This window comes from Symphalangus syndactylus, chromosome 23, assembly GCF_028878055.3.
Source record: "Symphalangus syndactylus isolate Jambi chromosome 23, NHGRI_mSymSyn1-v2.1_pri, whole genome shotgun sequence".
NCBI lineage: Eukaryota > Metazoa > Chordata > Mammalia > Primates > Hylobatidae > Symphalangus > Symphalangus syndactylus.
In genome coordinates, this window is record NC_072445.2 from 25,613,595 (window position 1) to 25,632,726 (window position 19,132).

The 19,132-nt window shown below is 43.5% G+C and overlaps 2 protein-coding genes across 3 annotated transcripts in view; both read left to right on the forward strand.

The window, feature by feature from the left end:
* The first annotated feature begins 4,184 nt into the window (after positions 1-4,184).
* The window catches only part of PAQR8 (progestin and adipoQ receptor family member 8), a 52,903-nt gene continuing 37,955 nt past the window's right edge, over positions 4,185-19,132 (forward strand). Inside the window, exon 1 of one of the 2 annotated variants that reach the window (XM_055264457.2) lies at positions 4,185-4,349. The gene's annotated coding sequence lies outside the window, so the exon portion shown is untranslated. The remainder of the gene's footprint in view (positions 4,350-19,132) is intronic. The other variant, XM_055264458.2, reaches the window with a different exon arrangement.
* Positions 4,263-19,132, forward strand: part of EFHC1 (EF-hand domain containing 1) — a 172,269-nt gene continuing 157,399 nt past the window's right edge. The window contains exon 1 of the mRNA XM_063632143.1: positions 4,263-4,349. The gene's annotated coding sequence lies outside the window, so the exon portion shown is untranslated. The remainder of the gene's footprint in view (positions 4,350-19,132) is intronic.

The window sequence follows — 19,132 nt, forward strand, 5'->3', positions numbered from 1 at the left end:
TTTGCTCCCTGAATTGTTATTATTATAAGTAAACAAAAAGGAAAAAATGACATGAGCAATTCCTAATGAAAATCAAATTAGCTTTAGTGAGCCCCTACCATTCCACCATTAAATGGATAAAATAGACAGACGGTACAAGAAAATCATGATTTTTATTTTTAATCTGACTCAACCACAGTTCTTTAGCATCCTGTATGTGAAATTAGTATCATGGTTACTTTTCCCAGTTGGCCATTTGGCAGGGGATCTAAATAGAAAACCTAAGTATGGATGGCTGTCTGATCATGGAATGTCAAGGAATGATGGATTTGACTTTACAGTAAAAAAATACAGACATTCAAGTTTCCCCAAATTCTTTGTATGTAGTCCACTGGGATAGTATATCTTTTCTGCAAGTAGAAAGTATTGAAACAGGCCAGGTGCGGTGGCTCACGCTTGTAATCCCAGCACTTTGGGAGGCCGAGGCGGGCGGATCACGAGGTCAGGAGATCGAGACCACGGTGAAACCCCGTCTCTACTAAAAATACAAAAAAAATTCGCCGGGCATGGTGGCGGGCACCTGTAGTCCCAGCTACTCAGAGAGGCTGAGGCAGGAGAATGGCGTGAACCCGGGAGGCGGAGCTTGCAGTGAGCGGAGATTGCGCCACTGCACTCCAGCCTGGGCGACAGCAAGACTCCATCTCAAAAAAAAAAAAAAAAAAAAAGAAAGTATTGAAACAAAGATCCCATAAACAACCACCTAAGCTGGGCGCGGTGGCTCACGCCTGTAATCCCAGCACTTTGGGAGGCTGAAGGGGGGGGTCACCTGAGGCCAGGAGTTCGAGACCAGCCTGGCCAACATGGCGAAACCCCATCTCTACTAAAAATACAAAAAAAATAGCAGAGTGTGGTGGTGGGCGCCTGTAATCCCAGCTACTCAGGAGGCCGAGGCAGGAGAATTGCTTGAACCCGGGAGGTGGAGGTTGTAGTGAGCCGAGATTGTGCCATCACACTCCAACCCGGGCAACAAGAGCGAAACTCCGTCTCAAAAAAAAACCCACTTAAATGAAGTCATTGTCTTTTCACCCATTTAATCAGGCCTTCATTATATGATATGTGGGTACAATTATTATCTTTGTTTTAGAGATAAGGATTCTGAAGTATAGAAAAGTTAAGTTACTGGCCAGGCATGGTGCCTCATGCCACATCTCTACTAAAAATACAAAAAATTAGACGGGCATGGTGGTGTGTGCCTGTAATTCCAGATACTCGAGAGGCTGAGGCACGAGAATCACTTAAACCTGAGAGGCCAAGGTTGCAGTGAGCCGAGATCATGCCACTGCACTCCAGCCTGGGCGACAGAGTGAGACTGTCTCAAAAAAAAAAAAAAAAAAGAAGGAAGAAGGAAAGTTAAGTTACCTACTGAAGGCTCTTACTCCCAAGGCCACACTTTTAACCACTATGCAAAGTGCCTCTCCTTTTCTCTGCCAAGATAGTGAAGAAATTAATAGTCCTCAGTCCTTTCATAAGATGTAAAAAGAAAACAAAAATAGTAGAGCTTTTAAATAACTCTTCACTGTAGCAGTTTTCACAAATAGGTCTACTTTTAGTATAAACCAGTATGTATACCAGAATGTTCCAGGCAAATGGTTTTAACTATTTCACACTTCCATTTCTCCATGTTACAATAAAACTACCAGTTTTTACCCCTTTCCTACTTCATATAAGTGTATGAAGTTGAGTAATGTGATGTCATCAAACATACTCTGAGCTTCTTGGAAAAGTGATACTATGTAAACACAAAGAGGAGGGTTTATAAAAACAGTGTCAGTGTGGTATGTATCCAATGTAAAATAGATCAAATTATTTTATTAGCGATTCAGACAAAAATAGCTCTTTAATCTTACCTATTTTTTTCATCATTTTGCATATTGCCTGTGTCTGTGGCTTTCAAGGGCAATCTGAAAGGGAACTAGGTCTGATACGTGTCGATTGGATTAGCAGTTTAGCATTCTCCTTATTGAGGAAACACTGCAATATCCAAGATCTTGGCTGTTTCCAGGTTTTGGAAAAATCTCAGGTCAAAATTTTGTTGCCAGATGGGATTATTACATAGAGGAAAGTTGGCTGTGAATTTCCATATACCAAAGGCCATCCTAACTGTCTTTTATGAAGGACCCAATAGGCTTTTATTATAATTCAAAAATAGCCAGGTCACCGTAGGATTTTTTCAGTATTACCAAAACATCACTTTTACTGCCCAAACGGAAGTAGGCCATTACCTCACAGAAGAAAATAAAAGAAGCCAGCATGAGACCAAGGTAGTTTTAAAAGGCATGAAGGATGAGAACGACCATTCTTATCTAGTGGCTCTGGACAGCGTCACTTGCAAACAGAACTGCCTCATGCATAGATAACAATGCCTGACACCCGTTACACTTTACATGCATGTTCACATCTGCCTTTTGGATAAAGGGCAAGAAGAAAGGAACATTTCCCATTGAGAAAGAATTAGAAGACTTGTTAGTCTCCTTTTAAGACTTCTTCACATTCCACATGGAGTAACTCTTAGGGAGAAAAACACTGCAAAAATAATCAGCAATGCATTTCAGAGGCTCATCAGCTCCCAGCTGACAGCTCACGTTAGTTGGATGAAGGCTGTGGATAGGCTTTTAGATGTGCTAACCTGTAATTTTGTTTCCAGAGTGGCCCAAAGTGGAAGGAGTTTTCACTCCCTCTCAATAAGCCCACTTGGACAGTTGTGACCTCTGGCCTATCATAGGTTTTTGAGGATGAGGGAGAGCCCAGGATTTTGAGGACAAGGGAGAGTTCCCTGACATCTTTGGGGTGAAGAAGAGATGGAGGGAGCAAAGCTGCCAAAGACCTCCTGTGACATTTCCACTAGTATCCACCTATAAGTAAGTGCTGGACTATGATTCCCTGGGGAGAGCAGTGGCTCTAAAGGCAGGCCCCTGGGCTCTTTCCTGGCTCTGACTCAGCTTCAAACCTGCCATGTAACTGCACAGAGTCTAAATGTCTTCATTTATGGAACTGAAATAATCCTGCTAAGATTACTTTCTTTGCTTCATGATGTTTGCCTGAGAACAAGTAGCTAGGACTACAGGCATGTGCCACCACGCCCATCTAATTTTTGTATTTTTTGCAGAGACAGGGTCTCACCTTGTTGCCCAGGCTGGTCTAGAACTCCTGGGCTTAAGCAATCTGCCCACTTTGACTTCCCAAAGTTCTGGGATTACAGGTGTGAACTATCACACTCGGCTAAAATGTTTTGAAAAATAGAAACATTGTACAAATGTGATATGTTGTGCGACATGTCACTGAAACACGGTGGTATAAGAGAAGTTTTGGGAACCAGCAGACCAGAATTAGGCCTAAGAAAATCTTACAGTAAGCAGACCAGAATTAGGCCTGTCTGAGAAAATCTTACAGTAAGCAGGCCATCTTCCCAGGCCTTCTCTTTTCTCCAGATAATGAAGAAGGCTTTTTAAAAGCAAAGCCAACTTGATTTGTTAATGGATCATCCAACTTCTTAACTGTCTTTTTCTCATGGTAAAATACAGAGAACATTGTGGGTGAGGAGCAAGTCGGGAGGTGGAACCCACCCCCGCACCCTGCCTCTGATAGATTGTATGTGTGGGTCGCTATTGCTGGGACCCACGAGGGCTGTGGATTGAGGACACAGGGTAGAAGTGGGATCCTCTGCAGGGCAGTGTCAGATGTGTCTGTGTGATGTAGTCATGGGAGAGGCGCGAGTCTTGGGCGGGTGTATCTTAGGGGTGTGGAAGTGTCTGCAACGGCCTCCGTGGTATGTCATCACATTATTTATATCATGGGCATGACCCTGAACGTTCACCCGAGAGTGGTGAGAGAGAGAAGGCCAGGATTTAAATCAGTCTTGACAGCGCAGATGAAGTTTGTTATTGTTTTCCGCCCTTCCCGAGGGACTTTGGAAATCGCCCCCTGGGAGGTTAATTCTTGGAAAGAATACGAGGGCGGTTAAGGCGTCTCTGTCTTAAATTCTCCGGTTTTTTTGCAGCTACCAGGGACTGCGAGGGTCTGCGTCCTGGGTGGAAGGAAGCGGCGTCAGTCAACTTCCTCGCAGCGGCGGCAGCGGCAGCGGCGCGGGCTGCAGCGCAGCGCGCGGGTCTGCGCATCCCGCCCCCGGGTCGGGAAGGGGCGGAGCCGGGCGTCACCCGCCCCCGGCGGTCTCCTCCTCCCGGCCGCTCCCCCGAGCCGAGCCCGCCGCGGTCACAGCCGCCCGCGGGAAGCTCGTGGCCGGGACACCGAGGCGGGAGCGCGGGCTGGGCCGGGCTGGGCTGCGCGCACGGGCTCGGCCGCCGCCCCTGCCGGTGAGTCCCGCCGCGGAAGGCGCGGAGCGGGTCGAGTTGGGTATCGGGACCGCGAGGTCGGGGAGCCCCGGGGCCCGAGCTCGGGAGGCGGGGACGTCAGGATCGCGGCGTTGGGGAGTTCTAGCACCCCGAGCTCGGAGGGGAGGTCCAGAGTCGCAGCGTTGGGAACCTGAGGCCAAGGGCCGGAGTTCAGGGCCCCGGTGTTGAGTCTCCGACTCCAAGCCCGGAAGGGGGGACGACGGGTTAGGATGCTGGGGAGCCCTGGAGCTCTGAACGGCTGTAGTGGGGTGGCCAGGACTACGATGCTGGGGAGTCATGGATCCCGAGCCCGGAGAGCTGGCGGGGGTGTGGGGACCGCGATGTTGGGAAGGCTGAGCCCGGAGGGCGGGAGATTCAGGACTGCGACGTGGAGGAGTCCGACAGGGCAGAATGAGGGGCGCCCTGTCCTCATTTTTGGGGCGCCCTCCGCAGGGCGGAGGGGAACGGAACCTGGGAGGGGAGTGCGGAGGAGAGGAAGCCCGGGGCGGTAGGGAGAGCCCGAGGAAGGGCAGCCCGAGGTAGGGGAGCCCGGGAAAGAGTAGGGTGGGTCTAGGCGTGTGCTTTCGCCCAGGAAAGATGGAGGGGGCTTCTCTGAGAGGGTGGGCGCGAGGAGCGGAGTTGTGATGAGAACCGCCGGCAGCTGGCTAATGGGCGGATGCTGGGGCTTGGCTGGATGGGAACGCCGCAGTGGGGTGTCGGAGGGGGCTGGTGGGGCTGGAACGCTGGGAACGTCTGTCTAGGCTATGGGAACGCAGCGCCCTCGGTGGAACAGGGTCGTAGACAATTCGAGAGGGAATCTAGTCTGGGGAGCAAGACCGGGCATCCCCAGACGGGGGCGGATGGGGACCTCGCACTCAGCGCGCTTGGGGAATATATTCGGAGCCTGGGTTTGGGGGGCTGCTGCACCTCGCCGATCTGGTGCGGGGACCTGGAGGTAGCCGGGCACCGCAGCTTCCTGTGCAGCTGTGGGTGCTCCAGGCACTGGCAGACTAGCGGGAAGTCCAGGGGCCTTGGCAGGCTCATTGTCTTGACCTAAGTTGCATTCCATATTTCTTAGCTGGGTTAGAAATGATTTTGTCTAGCAACCCGATGAGAAAAGCCTGGGCTAAAAAGAATAGTTATGGAGTGAGATTTCAAATGTACAGGTAATACCTACCTGTGTGTGTGCGCCTTAGGGATAACTCATATAATACACCGTATGTGTGATTTTTAGACCCACGTGTACTACTTGTTCCAGTACTCTGAGAAGCTGTTTCTGGGTAAAAACGAGGAAAATCCACAACCCATACACACACCAAACAATGTCCACAAACGCACTGCATTCCAGTCGAGTTAAACATGAGAGTATTGTACAGTTTGGGAGTATTTGCTTGTTAGTGAAGACTCCTGTTACTGAAGTTAATAGGAGTTGCCTGCATGGAAGGTAGACTGCCCTTGACTGCCCTGTTAAGATCATCCACAGCGTGTACCCAGCCCTGAGCTGCTGCACCCTTGACCAGGTCAACTGGAAGGGAGCCAGACTGCTTAGGACCTCAGTGGATGAGTATCCAAGTGTGTATCTAAAAACAAAGGACCAAGGCATGGCTTTTGTTTTCGTTTTTGTTTTTTATTTCTGTTGTTTGTCCTTGGGTGCATGTCCTTCAATTATTAGTTAAATGTTGACTATCTTACATTAACCCATCTTGTATTGTTAATTATGTATGATAATTATTTCCGTTATTTGGCGTAACAACCAATTCTGGAGGACCCAGAGTAGAGGAATCTTATTAAGTGGATATATCCATTGAAAGGTTTTTTTTTTTTTTTTTTTTTTTTTTTTTTTTTTTTTTTTTTTTTTTGCGGGTGTGTGTGTGCACCAGATTTCCTTCTGGTGCATATAGGTCCATCTTCTCACACACACTGAGATTTGAGCTTCATTGGATAAACAAGGATTATTTTGGCAACTAGCTTTTGTTGGGTCTGTTTTTCAATTCATGAAAAGGAAATCTTTAATAATTGTGCAAGGTAACAGGATAGAAAGCGATTTATTCATTTTACAAGAATCATTTCAGGACAAGCATGTTTCCATTAAGGGTGTGTGTATACCTTATTGAGTGGTCAGGACCTTGCATCAAAATCTGCACTATCATTCCTGCAGCAGTGTACTTATTCACTTGGACGTAACACTTGCTGATGCTTCCAATTCTTTATCCAAATGTTAAAATAAATATGCCAGTATTTATACATTCAAATCAGTATTTCTCCCCTTCAAAAGCCTGCTCTTGGCAAGCTGTGTACTAATTCTAGTGATGCTGTCACTACTGAGAATAATTTTGGAGCTCCTGCTTTGGAGTTGCCTTCCGAGTTTGCAACACATTTCCTGATTGCCTCAGTGATGGCAAACCTTCCTCAGCTGGGAAACAGCCAGGCACTGTGCGGGGCCAACTTGGGCTTCCGAGGTGGGAAATCGAGGTTGTCATTAGGAAGTATGCTCATTAAAGTAATGAAAATTCTCTTGAAGGACCAGCAGTTCTAAAAGGGGCATTTAGTAATGGCATGGAGTATGTATTTAGGATTGGAAGGAATTACAGTTGGTCCCTGAAGAACACTGGGGTTAGGGGCGCCCATCATCTCTACAGTGAAAATTTTGAGTACAACATTTAACTCCTCAAAAACTTTTAACTACTTTGAAGCGCAACCTTCATTTTGGTGTTTATGCTCTGGTATGTATGTAAAGTAATTGGTCCTGTCACTTTGTTGTTATAGCTTATGGCATATTGGGCTAGAAAAAGTAAGCCTTTCTTTGCCCCTCCTGATACTTGTTACTAGGCAGTCTCTGACATTGTGGATTTTTACAGAAAGCAAAACAAAAATACAAAAGACTTGTTGTCTCACCAGAAAAAAAAGGTACCCAGAAAGCCATTTGCCCCAGCTGTAGGTAATGCCTGGCGTTTGATTTTTGATGTGAAAGGATCTACAGAAGTAAAGGGAAGAGAATGATTTCTGAAAATTCATTTCAACTTTGGGATTTCATGGCACACAGTAAAAAATGAACTGAACATCCCTTTTTAAAATCCACTTTTTTTTTCAGGTTGTGTAGCATAAAGCTTCATACAGCCACAGCTTGAGTCTTGATCTAGCTGTGGTTTGGGGCAAGTTGTTTCATCTCTTTTGGCCTCAGTTTTCTTAAAATGAAGATATTAATGAGTATGTACCTCATGGGGCTGTGATGAAGATGAAGTAACATTGATGCATGTAGAACACTTGAGTTTGGTGCCCGACACATCATGAGTGCTCAAAAGAGTCTAGCTATTCTTGTTAGGAATATTATTTATTGATAGTCTTATGTTAAAATTCCTTTGAAGCCATGTGGAAATTTATCATTTCCCAGGTAATGATATTCCCTTCAGTTAGGTTTTGCAACTAACTACAAATAGAACATTTTGGTTTTTGCCCTCCTGGTCTTTTAAGAGTTTTTAAAGGGTAACCTGAAAAGCAACCACAGTTAGTTACTTTTTATTTATTCAGAAACGAGGAAATACAGACTCCAAGTAAGTGGAGTCAGTGCTCCCAGTTACTTTCTTTTGAATTCAGATTTTTTTTTTAAATGAGCATTCCTGTTATGATTGTATATTAGGTATAACAGTTTGGTGTGGTAAGGCAAATCTGAAAGAAAAAAGTTTAAAAGCCTCTCCTCTAATTTTTTTCCTTTCATCCAATGAAAATATTATTCTAACGAAACAGCTACAGTTCTCTTGGCACGTATTGAAAGAGACGATTCTGGTAAACATTCCCTTCATTCCAAATGTGAGTTTTGCTCTGCTGTGTTTTTTAAACAATAGGGAAGAATAGCCTGGCACTGAAATCTCAGCTCTTCTGTAAATGTCAACACTAGTTTTTTTTCAAGTTTATAAATTTTATTTAATATATATATGTACATATATTAGAAAGATGGGAAAGTTTCATCTTAATTTTAATCAGATGATTAGGGGCTGCTATGAAATAGTTAATGTTTCATGAAATGTTGACCATTTAGTGAGAATTCTCTGTTCTAGGCAAGCAAGTGCTGGAGATGGAGAGGCTTGAGACAGGCTTTGCCCTTCAGAAGTTCATTCACATCATGTGCTCTCTTACAATGATGCCTGAACAAAAGTTTCTTCTCCTAATGGCCATTGGAGCTAAGAATCAATATGGATTTTACTACATGATCTTTTCCTTCAATTTCTCAAAGAAGGGTAAATAGGTGGATCTCTCAATAGTGTTCATATTTTTGAGGTGGATTAACTCTTTCAAAATTAGATCCCAATATGCACTCAGAGGCCATAAAAGGAGAAAATAGCTATAATTAGTGAATTACAAAGTGTATCTGCAGGATAGGGTGGTATTATTGCTATACCAAACTTTCCTGGAATGTCGTGTTTGGTTCTTGCTGTCTTCTGAGTAGCGGTTTATGTACTTGTAAAGGACCAGGAAACAATATACATTGTGGCTTAGACTGGAGCTGTGATTCTTTTTTTTTTTTTTTTTTGAGATGAAGTCTCGCTGTCACCCAGGTTGGAGTGCAATGGCACGATCTCGGCTCACTGCAACCTCCATCTCCTGGGTTCAAGCAATTCTCCTGCCTCAGCCTCCTGAGTAGCTGGGATTGCAGGCACGCGCCACCACACCCAGCTAATTTTTGTATTTTTGTAATTTTGTAATTTTTGACCACCATGTTGGTCAGGCTGGTCTAGAACTCCTGACCTTGTGATCTGCCCATCTTGGCCTCCCAAAGTGCTGGGATTACAGGCGTGAGCCACTGTGCCTGGCCTGGAGCTGTGATTCTTAAAGGGGAGAAGGGGGTGGTGAATTTGCCCCTCTTTCCCCCAGAGGATGAAATTTGGTGATGTCTGGAGACATTTTTGATTGTCATACCTGGAGGGGGAGGGATGTTACTGGCATCTAATGAGTGGAGTCCAGAGATGCTACTAACCATCCTATAATGCACAGGACAGCCCCGCACAAAAAATAATTATCTGGTTCAAAACATCAGTAGTGCTGAGAAGCCCTTGGCTACAGCATGGGATTTGGAGTAAAAATAAACCTGCATTAGCACCCTGACACCACCATTTCTTAACTGTGCCACCCTGGGTGTGTTACTTAATCTGAGTATCCATAGAATGCATATCTGAAGAGATGTGAATTAGAGTGTGTATGAAATGCTTAGCACACAGAAGGATCGCAATAAGTGTCAGCTCTTAGTATCATGACTTGTAGATCTAGGTCAAAATCCAAAGACTGTGCTTTAAACAGACACAGCTTTTGTTTCTTAACCTATTATGTACAGAAAGAATTCAGGTTTCTTGTTTTCATTTGTGTGCCCAAGGATAGGGCAGGGGCACAGATATAGGGCCTCCAGCGTACCTGGTACCTTCTGCATTTTGGCCTAGGTTCTGCCAGACAGCTAAGTGTACTCTGCAGATCAACCAAGCAAACAGGACAGTCCTCCAGACTTGTGTAGAGGAAAGATGAGGATGCAGGAACTTTCTGTTCCATGTGGGCTACACTTGGAAGGGGGAGATAGCCAGGCCAGGAAGTTCCTTCTGATTGAACTTATCTCCCAGGCTTCTGAAGGCTCTTCTCAGACCCTTGTCTAGACATGACCAGAGAGTTTCCTTTGCTATGTGAGCAGGTGAGGAGGTCTAGCCATTTCCCTTCCCTTTGCTTTTCTTTAGCCGGGTATGGTGGTTCATGCCTGTAATCCCAGCACTTTGGGAAGCTGAGACGGGAAGATCGCTTGAGCCCCAGGAGATCAAGAGCAGCGTGGGCAACATGGCAAGACCCCATCTCTACAAAAAATACAAAAATTAGCCAGGTGTGGTGGCACGTGCTTGTAGTCCCAACTACTTGGGACATGCACACACACACACACACACACACACACGAGCCACATGAGTGAGTAATCAACTCAGTAACAAGCAGACCTTCAGCAAACAGGGGCAAGTGGAGCAAATTCTGGGCACAGAGAAGGTTTAGCAGATAAGGATGTAAATAAGTAACAGTGTTTTCTTAGCTGTGATCTAAAAACCATTGGTACTGTGGTTCTCAGTCCTGGCTATAGGATAGAATCACCTGGGGCTAAGAATACTGATGCCCTAGCCCCACCCCAGACCATTGTTTGTCAGTGAAGGTGAGTAGCGCCTGGGTATCAAATTTTTTTAATTCTTGGGTGTGAGTTGAGGGTCAAGGACCACTGCCTTGTGAAATGCATGACTTGCATTTAAAAAAAAAAAAAAAGAAGAAGAAAAGGGAATTAAAAATATCTAAGTAACGTAAGTGTTGATAAACTTTTTTTTTTTTTTCCTTGAGACAGAGTCTCGCTCTGTCGCCCAGGCTGGAGTGCAGTGGCGCAGTCTCGGCTCACTGCAGGCTCCGCCTCCCGGGTTCACGCCATTCTCCTGCCTCAGCCTCTCCGAGTAGCTGGGACTACAGGCGCCCGCCACCACGCCCGGCTAATTTTTTGTATTTTTAGTAGAGACGGGGTTTCACTGTGGTCTCGATCTCCTGACCTCGTGATCCGCCCGCCTCGGCCTCCCAAAGTACTGGGATTACAAGCGTGAGCCACCGCGCCCGGCCAAGTGTTGGTATTTTGTTTAGTCTTGGGTGTATGCTGGCTTCTAATTGGTTGTGGTCAAAGTTTGAAAAACATTGTTTTAGAACCTTAAAGGTGTTTAATTAATACTGATAAATTTACCTCATTCAATATTTCTGTGTACACATCTGCTGGACAGTTTTCAAAGTGGTTTTATATGTCTTCTCAAATATGACTTTTGCTACCATCCCATGAGGCATAAAGAGCAAATATACTGATTTTTTTTTTAACAGATGAAGAGTGATATGGTTTAGCTCTGTGTCCCCCACCCAAATCTCACCTTGAATTGTAATAATCCCCATGTGTCAAGGGCGGGACCAGGTGGAAATAATTGAATCATGGGGGCGGTTTTCCCCATGCTGTTCTCCTGATAGTGAGTGAGTTCTCTCCAGATCTGATGGTTTTTTAAGGGGCTTCTCCCATTGCTTGGCCCTCATTCTCTCTCCTGAGAGAAAGATTTTTCTTTTCTCAATGTCTTGGAGGGTATAGGCTTCCAAACCATCTAGGTGACAAATAAACTGCTCATATTTTCCTATGTGAAGAATATTCAATACCATGTCAGAGCAATATTTGTTGAATGAGCAAATAATAATTGTGATGAATGTTAATATACAATGGAGGTAATAGGTGACTTCAAAATTTCAAGACAAGTACACCTAGGGAAGACCCAAGGCTGGTTCACCTCTCTTTCCAGGGTGACCTGGTTCCTGACTTTAATCAAACCTCAGTTCCTAGGGCTGTAAGAATTTGAGAAAGACCAGAGCTAGGGTTATTGATTTAAGAGCTCTTTGTTGATTTTGAGACACAGCTAACAGTAGAGGTGGTGACATTTATCCTTTTCAGGTCCAAGATTAAAAGGAGCAAAGAAGAAGAAAAAAATCTCTTGTCAAAGAATAGAGAATTGGGTACTTTCCAACAATATTGTGAAACTCTGTATTTGCCCTGTCCTTAACACCTGCTCTTTTGACTCCAAGAGAATACCAAAAGGTTCAAAATAAATCCGTAGTCAGGAAACTGGAGGTGAGCTACCAAACCAGGCAAAGATGGAAATAAAATATACATACTCTGCTGAATAATGTCTATGGATCATAATTTTGAGAGAAATGACTTTTTGTTGGTGAAAACTATAAAGAGAGTTGGGTAAATCTGTATAAAATATGGAAGAGCAGATAGTATATAGTCAGTGATGGAGTTTAATGGCTCTCAAATTAGAAAATTTATATTTTCCATGGTGAATTCATTCCAGAAATCCCATCTTAGCTTTTTGATTCCTGCGCTTAAGCAAGATAAAGGCATTACTATTATTCCCTTGAGTTGTCAGAGACCCTGAGCACTTTAGAAAGTGGAATTAGTTTCACGGGCTAATATTCAATTGCCTGCAGTACTAAAATGTTACCCAGATAGGTTCAAGAATGTCATTGAAACTAGGTGGCATTTCAAGAAAGTAGAAACTGATTCCTCAAATCTTGGTTTGATGAAGAGGTTCATGTTAATTCATGAAGTGCTAAAGGTATTTCTTGGATTGCATGGCTTTTTTTTTTCCCTCTTTAAAACATACTGAATAACGACTTGTTTATGACTTATATCTCTGGAACTATTGCCACCTTCTGAGAAGCTGCTGGTCTGAGGGTCTCAGACAATGTCTTTGTCTCATCTGGGATGTAAATATCTTAGATTTTTGTAGCTCTCAAGAATCAGTCTAACTTGGACACTTGGGAGGGAGAGGGAGAAAAAGGCAATAGATGTTGTTGGGGCATAAATGAAATAAGGCCAGAGCGGCAGAGGTGGGGTTCAAATGGGAAATTTGTCAGTTCATTTATAGGGATATTTTTGGCCACTTAATAAGTACCCAACACTGCTAGATTCCTTGAGAGATATAAGAGAAGTGTAAAACACATCTTTTCCTGCTTAAGGAGCCTAATACATTTGGAGTGTCTGCTTTTTTTTTCCATGAAGGAGAAAACTTTAGAATGTTTGTAATTGTGTGTAGGACTCTGCGGCACTGGTAGTAGGTGCAGTACCCCTCAGTGTGAGACAGGGTAAAGTCAATGGGAGCTCTTATAGCTTGAATGTAATTCAGGAGAAACAACCTGAGTGAGATCTTGAAAGAAGAATAATATCCAAAGAGGGGGACATTTATGATGGGAGACATAGCTTCTGCAATGGCACAGAGGCAAAAATCAGAATAGTATATGGTATGTAAGGCCCTGAGGAAATCACTTTATTTGGCTTCATTTTTCTTCATGTCACTTGGCACCACTTCACATGTATGTGTGTGTGTGTGTGTGTGTGTGTGTGTGTGTGTGTGTGTTTACTCCCTATCTTCTGCATTGGATTGCAGTGGTCAGCTACATAAGGAATACATAGAGCAGGACCTCAGATCTAGATTCTCTTTTGCAATTGGGTGTTTGCAGAAAGGAAAAAAATTAAATCATTCATTGAAAAATATTTTTCAAGAGTCTACTTTACTATATGCTTGGTTGGCAGAGTTCTAGGTACAGGAGATACAGAGATGAACAAGGTCCCTGCCTTCATGGAACATATATTCTCTTGGGGGAGACAGACAATAAACAAGTAAATCAGGACATGTATGATTTTAGGTAGTGAAAAATGCTATGAAGAAAAATAAATCAGGATAAGGGGAAAGAGGGTGCCAGTTTTAGGTAAGGGTAAGGTAAGGGTAAAATTTTAGATTAGCTCGCTCTTAGCTTCCCTAGAGAAGCCAAAGACCACTGAAGTCTTTGCTAATGGAGTTCCAGCTTTATTATATGCTCATCTTGTCCATTGACCCTCTCAACAATATATATACAGTGGACATTCAGCAAGTATTTCCTAATAGTAATAACAATGGTCTTGCTAGACTTGAATTGGAGCACGTTTTTTCTCCTTTTTACTTTCTATAAAATGTTTTTAAGTTTAAAATATATTGTCACAAGACATTTACAGAAGAAGCATGAATTGCATAGGAGAGGACACATAGGTACTGTTGACAGTAACACAGTGATCCATACATCCGTCTCTGTGGAAAAGAAGATTGAACACAGCTGCGCCAAAATTTTGTCACATGAAAAAGAAAGAAAATATTAAACTCTTTATAATTATGTGGCTGTGATACATCTCATGGCTTGGAGAACCATTGGGTCTAAATATTGACCAGATTCCAAACGAGGTAATAATATATCCATGCATACGTAAAAACATACAAAGACATAAAATAGCTACCATGTATTGAGCAATCACTGTGTGCCAGGCATTGTGCAATGTACTTTCCTTGCATTACCTTTGGTCCCTGCAACAACCTTAGAAGGGAGATATCCCAGTACAAATGAGGAAACAGAGATGAAGTGGCTAGTGCAAGGCTCTTAAAGTTAGTGTCAGAGCAAAGATGGCAGATTCCTTGTTTGTGCGGGGGCATGGAATTGAGTTTGGAAATGCTGGTTTAATTAAGGGATTCCTTGGAGTGCATATCTAGCTTGGCATTACTCCAGGGTGGAGTTCCCTGTCTGTCCAGCTCAGCACTCTATCTAAGAAATCCTAGAAGCTGGGAATTTCTGGGGCTGGCTCTGAATTGATGTAAGTGGTTCTCAGAACCCATTGGAGGCATGGAGTGCATTGAACATTTTTTCACTATTTTGTATGCCTGTGAAACCACATACATGTCTGTCAAGCAGCTGCACGAGCCATTAAAACTTGGAAGTGCTTAGCTTTTGGCTGGGAATGACAGTAGCTCAGTTTGGAGCCACCATCAGCTCAACTAAAGCTGACTCGGAACTCTGTGATTCTGTTTATCTGTAAAAGATCTAGGTAATGGCCGGGCGCGGTGGCTCACGCTTGTAATCCCAGCACTTTGGGAGGCCGAGGCGGGCGGATCACGAGGTCAGGAGATCGAGACCACGGTGAAACCCCGTCTCTACTAAAAATACAAAAAAATTAGCCGGGCGTGGTGGCAGGCGCCTGTAGTCCCAGCTACTCGGAGAGGCTGAGGCAGGAGAATGGCGTGAACCCGGGAGGCGGAGCTTGCAGTGAGCCGAGATTGCGCCACTGCACTCCAGCCTGGGCGACAGAGCGAGACTCTGTCTCAAAAAAAAAAAAAAAAAAAAAAAAGACCTAGGTAATGAATATTGGAAAGATGTGAGATTTAGTAAACTTCCAAAGCATAGAGGACCAATAATAATCAACTTATTATTGTTACTGATAGTGAAAAGGTTGGGCAGTAGTGGATGATCTAGAGTGACAGTGAAGTTTTCCATGTGTTTAACTCCCTCATGTTGGCCCCAGAACCCACCCATGTTTCTAGAGAGGCAGGCTGGTCTCTTGGCACCTCTGTGACCTGGAAACAATGCCCTCAAAACCTGTGATCTACAACAGATTACATTTAATGAGCACATGTGTGCTAAGAGTTTTACATGTATTTCTCTCTTTCTCTCTCTCTCTTAAACTTTCTACTATTGAAATTTCAAACAGGCAGAGGTAGACAATATGGTATAATAAATCCCCATGTGCCCACCAACCAATTTCAGTAATATTAACTCATGGCCAACTCCATATATGTATATCTTCAGATTATTTTGAAGCAAATCCCAGACATCATATTATTTGTGAACATTCTAAAATGTGTTTCCAAAAGATAAGGACCCTTTTATTATAATTCTTTAAACTTCACAATAACACCGTTAGGTATCACTATATCCCTATTTGACAGATGAAGGCTCTGAGACACAAGGAGTTTAAATTACTTGCCCCTGGTCACCCAACTTGTAACTGACAGAGTCAGGATTCAAATCCAAGTTGCCTAACTCCAAAGCCCATCTTGTTTACCACCGTGCTACATGGTTGCTACCAGACCCCACTGTTGTAGCTAATCCTTACATTACAGAATTGGATCCTGGGATTAACAAACTCCCGCAGACATGACTGTTGATTTCTATGAATTCAACCATTTTCCCATTGCTGCAAATTGGGTTCATTTAGGTACACAGGGACAGAATAGCTGTGAAAAGCTATTCTGAAAGAAAGAAAGGACCAGCCTGTCTGGAAGAAAGAAAGAAAGGACCAGCCTGAAATATTAATGGATTCTATTAGGGTAGCAAAACTGATAAAGCAGTCAAACCCTTCTTGTGATAGTGTTTTAAATCTTGGAGAAATCCACAATGAAAAGGACTTAATAGAAAATATGACTGTCATTGGGCCATAGCTGCCAAGGGAACTAAAAGGTTTCTTTTAAATGAATTCTCCTTTGGTTTTCTCTTGGCGGAAGGAATCAGCCGTCCCACTGAGTCTTTTCAGTTTGTTTCTAGCACAGCTAATTGTGTTTATTTGTCTCCGGAATCACATGCCTCTCTCCTCTTCCTTGCTTTTTCTTAGGGTTTCTTGCCTGCTGTGTACTGCTTTTACTGCCAGAAATGTTCTCCTCACCTGGGAGCCAGTTCGCTGCCAACACTGAGTAGGTGCTGGGAGGCTGATTCTGCCTTTCCAGAGATCTGACCTGGCCTGGGTGTCCAAGATTGCCTTAGGGTAGAGGGAGAGATTGGATAAGCTGGCTACAAAAGGATCTGTTTTTGTTTTTTGTTTTTTTTTTTTGCCTCAGATGTGTCCACTTGGTCCATAACAGCATTAAGAACAGAGCAGACAGCAAGTAAATAAATAGTACTGATTAATTATCAAGATAGCTTTGCTAGTTGATATGGTTTAGATCTGTGTCTCCACCCAAATCTCATGTTCAGTTGTAATCCCCAGTGTTGGAGGTGGGGCCTGTTGACTAACTAGATCATGGGGGGCAGTTTCTCATGGCTTCACATCATCCCCATTGAAGCTGTCATCCTGATGGTTCTCATGAGATCTGGTTGTCTAAAAGTATGTGGCACCTCCCCACTCCCTCTCTTACTCGTGTTCCAGCATTGTGAAGTACTTGCTCCCCCTTTGCCTTCTGCCATGATTGTAACCTTCCTGAGGCCTCCCCAGAAGCTGGGCAGATGCCAGCGTCATGCTTCCTGTACAGCCTGCAGAACCGTGGCCAATTAAACCTCTTTGCTTTGTAAATTACCCAGTGTCCAGTATTTCTTTATAGCAGCGTGAGAATGGGCTAATATATTAGTCAAGTTCAAGAAATTGGTTCTCCATTTTTCCTATCAAAACATCACATTGACTTTCCTGCTTAATAGTTTCCTTTGTCATTGGGATCACTGCACTGATATTTACTTGATTCTTTCCTCCTTTCCTCCTCCTTCCCTCCCTCTTTTTGTTTTGTTTCGTTTCTTTCATTTCTTCTTTTGACAGAGTCTTACTCTGTTGCCCAGGCTGTAGTACAGTGGTGTAATCATAGCTCACTGTGACCTTGAGCACCTGGGCTCAAGTGATCCTCTTGCTTCAGCCTTGTTATTAGGTAGGATTACAGTCACATACCACCATGCCCAGCTAATTTTTTGTAGGGTCTTGCTATGTTGGTGCCCAGGTTGGTCTTGAACTCCTAGGCTCAAGTGATTCTCCTCCCTTGGCCTCATAAAGTGCTGGGATTATAGGTATGAGCCTATAGGTATTTGCTTGATTCCTAAACTTCTGTTCCCTTTTCTTCCCCCTTACCTGTCCTGTCCCATCACAGAAGCCATATAACTGCTGGAGAACTTCCTAGCTCTTTTTTAACCATCTTACTCATGGAGTTCTAGAAGATGGTAGTTGTCAGGATGCAATTGAAGAAAAGCCTACAAATTCCACCTTTGGCTCTCTATGGGACGTGCCAAGGAGGACCTCATTATTCTTAGAGATAATAATTATAATAATATAATATCTCTATTAGAGATAATGAGGGAAATACATTTTCAGGGAAATGTATTTTATTTAAAGATATGTTATTGCAAATATTTTGAAATAGTTTTTTATTATTGATATGATCACTACTTTTTAAAAACGTTTAGTGGGAAAAACAGTAGACAACAAGTCACTTAGTTGTCTATAGTAGAGTCAGCTCAGGGGTGGCAAATATACGGCTCTGTGCCACTGTTCCCTCCTGAGCCCCACCTCCCTCAAGAGCTTGTGGCAGGCATTGTAAATCCATAACACCTTGCCCTCTAAACTCCAGTCCAGGCCTGGAATGCCGCTCAACACATGATTTCAGGAAGCCATTACCAAGCAATAGAGGTTGGCATGACGAGTGAAATCTATTTGCCATCTCCTAAATAAGTAATCGATAAAGCCCTTCCTGCACTAAAATTCAGTGAGCTTTTTAGCTTGTGGTCATATTAGGTCCCTAACAGCTAGGGAGCAGATCTCCTCATTCATTGACATTACCACATAGATGCCAAACCTTCTCTGGAAAACAGATGAGAAAGGAAAATTTTTTTTTATTTTTTTTTTTATTTTTTTTAAAGATGCAGGGTCTCGCTCTGTCACCTAGGTTGGAGTGCAATGGTGTGATCATAGCTTACTACAGCCTCCTCTCCTGGGCTCAAGTGATCCTCCCTCCTCAGCCTCCCAAGTACTTGGGACTACAGGTGCATGGCACCACTCCTGGCTAATATTTATTTATTTATTTATTTATTTATTTATTTATTTATTCTTTTGTACAGACAGGGTCTGTGTTGCCCAAGCTGGTCTTGAACTCCTGGGCTCAAGTGATCCTACTGCCTTGGCCTTCCAAAGCACTAGGATTACAGGTATGAGCCACCATGCGTGGCTGGGATGCTTTGAACACTGATGGTTCATGGAAGATTTGGAAGTTGCAACTCTCCCTTTGCAACTTATAGTAGGTCCTTCAGTGGTTTGTCAGTAAGTCTAAATCAAATCATTCTTAAGGAAGAAACAGAATGCTAATGCAGTGCTGAAGGGGAAGAAAAGGAATTGAAACCCAGAGCCTGTGCTGCAGGAGTTCCTGCTCTGGTATAGCAGTTGTATTAAACTGAATCTAGATTATGTGTAGTTTAATGAGATGGGAAAGCAAAAAACTTAGTGCCTGGTTATAACTAACTTGCTATCATGTAATAATTCTCTTTACTTTTGAAGAAATTTGCAGAGTATTAAGATAATGCCTATGAAGCATCAAGACTTCCTTGACGAGGTTTTAAGTGTTCATGACCATATTTTAGACAATGTATTGGACAGCAGTAATGGCTTAGGCCAGTCCGTAATCACCAAAATATTG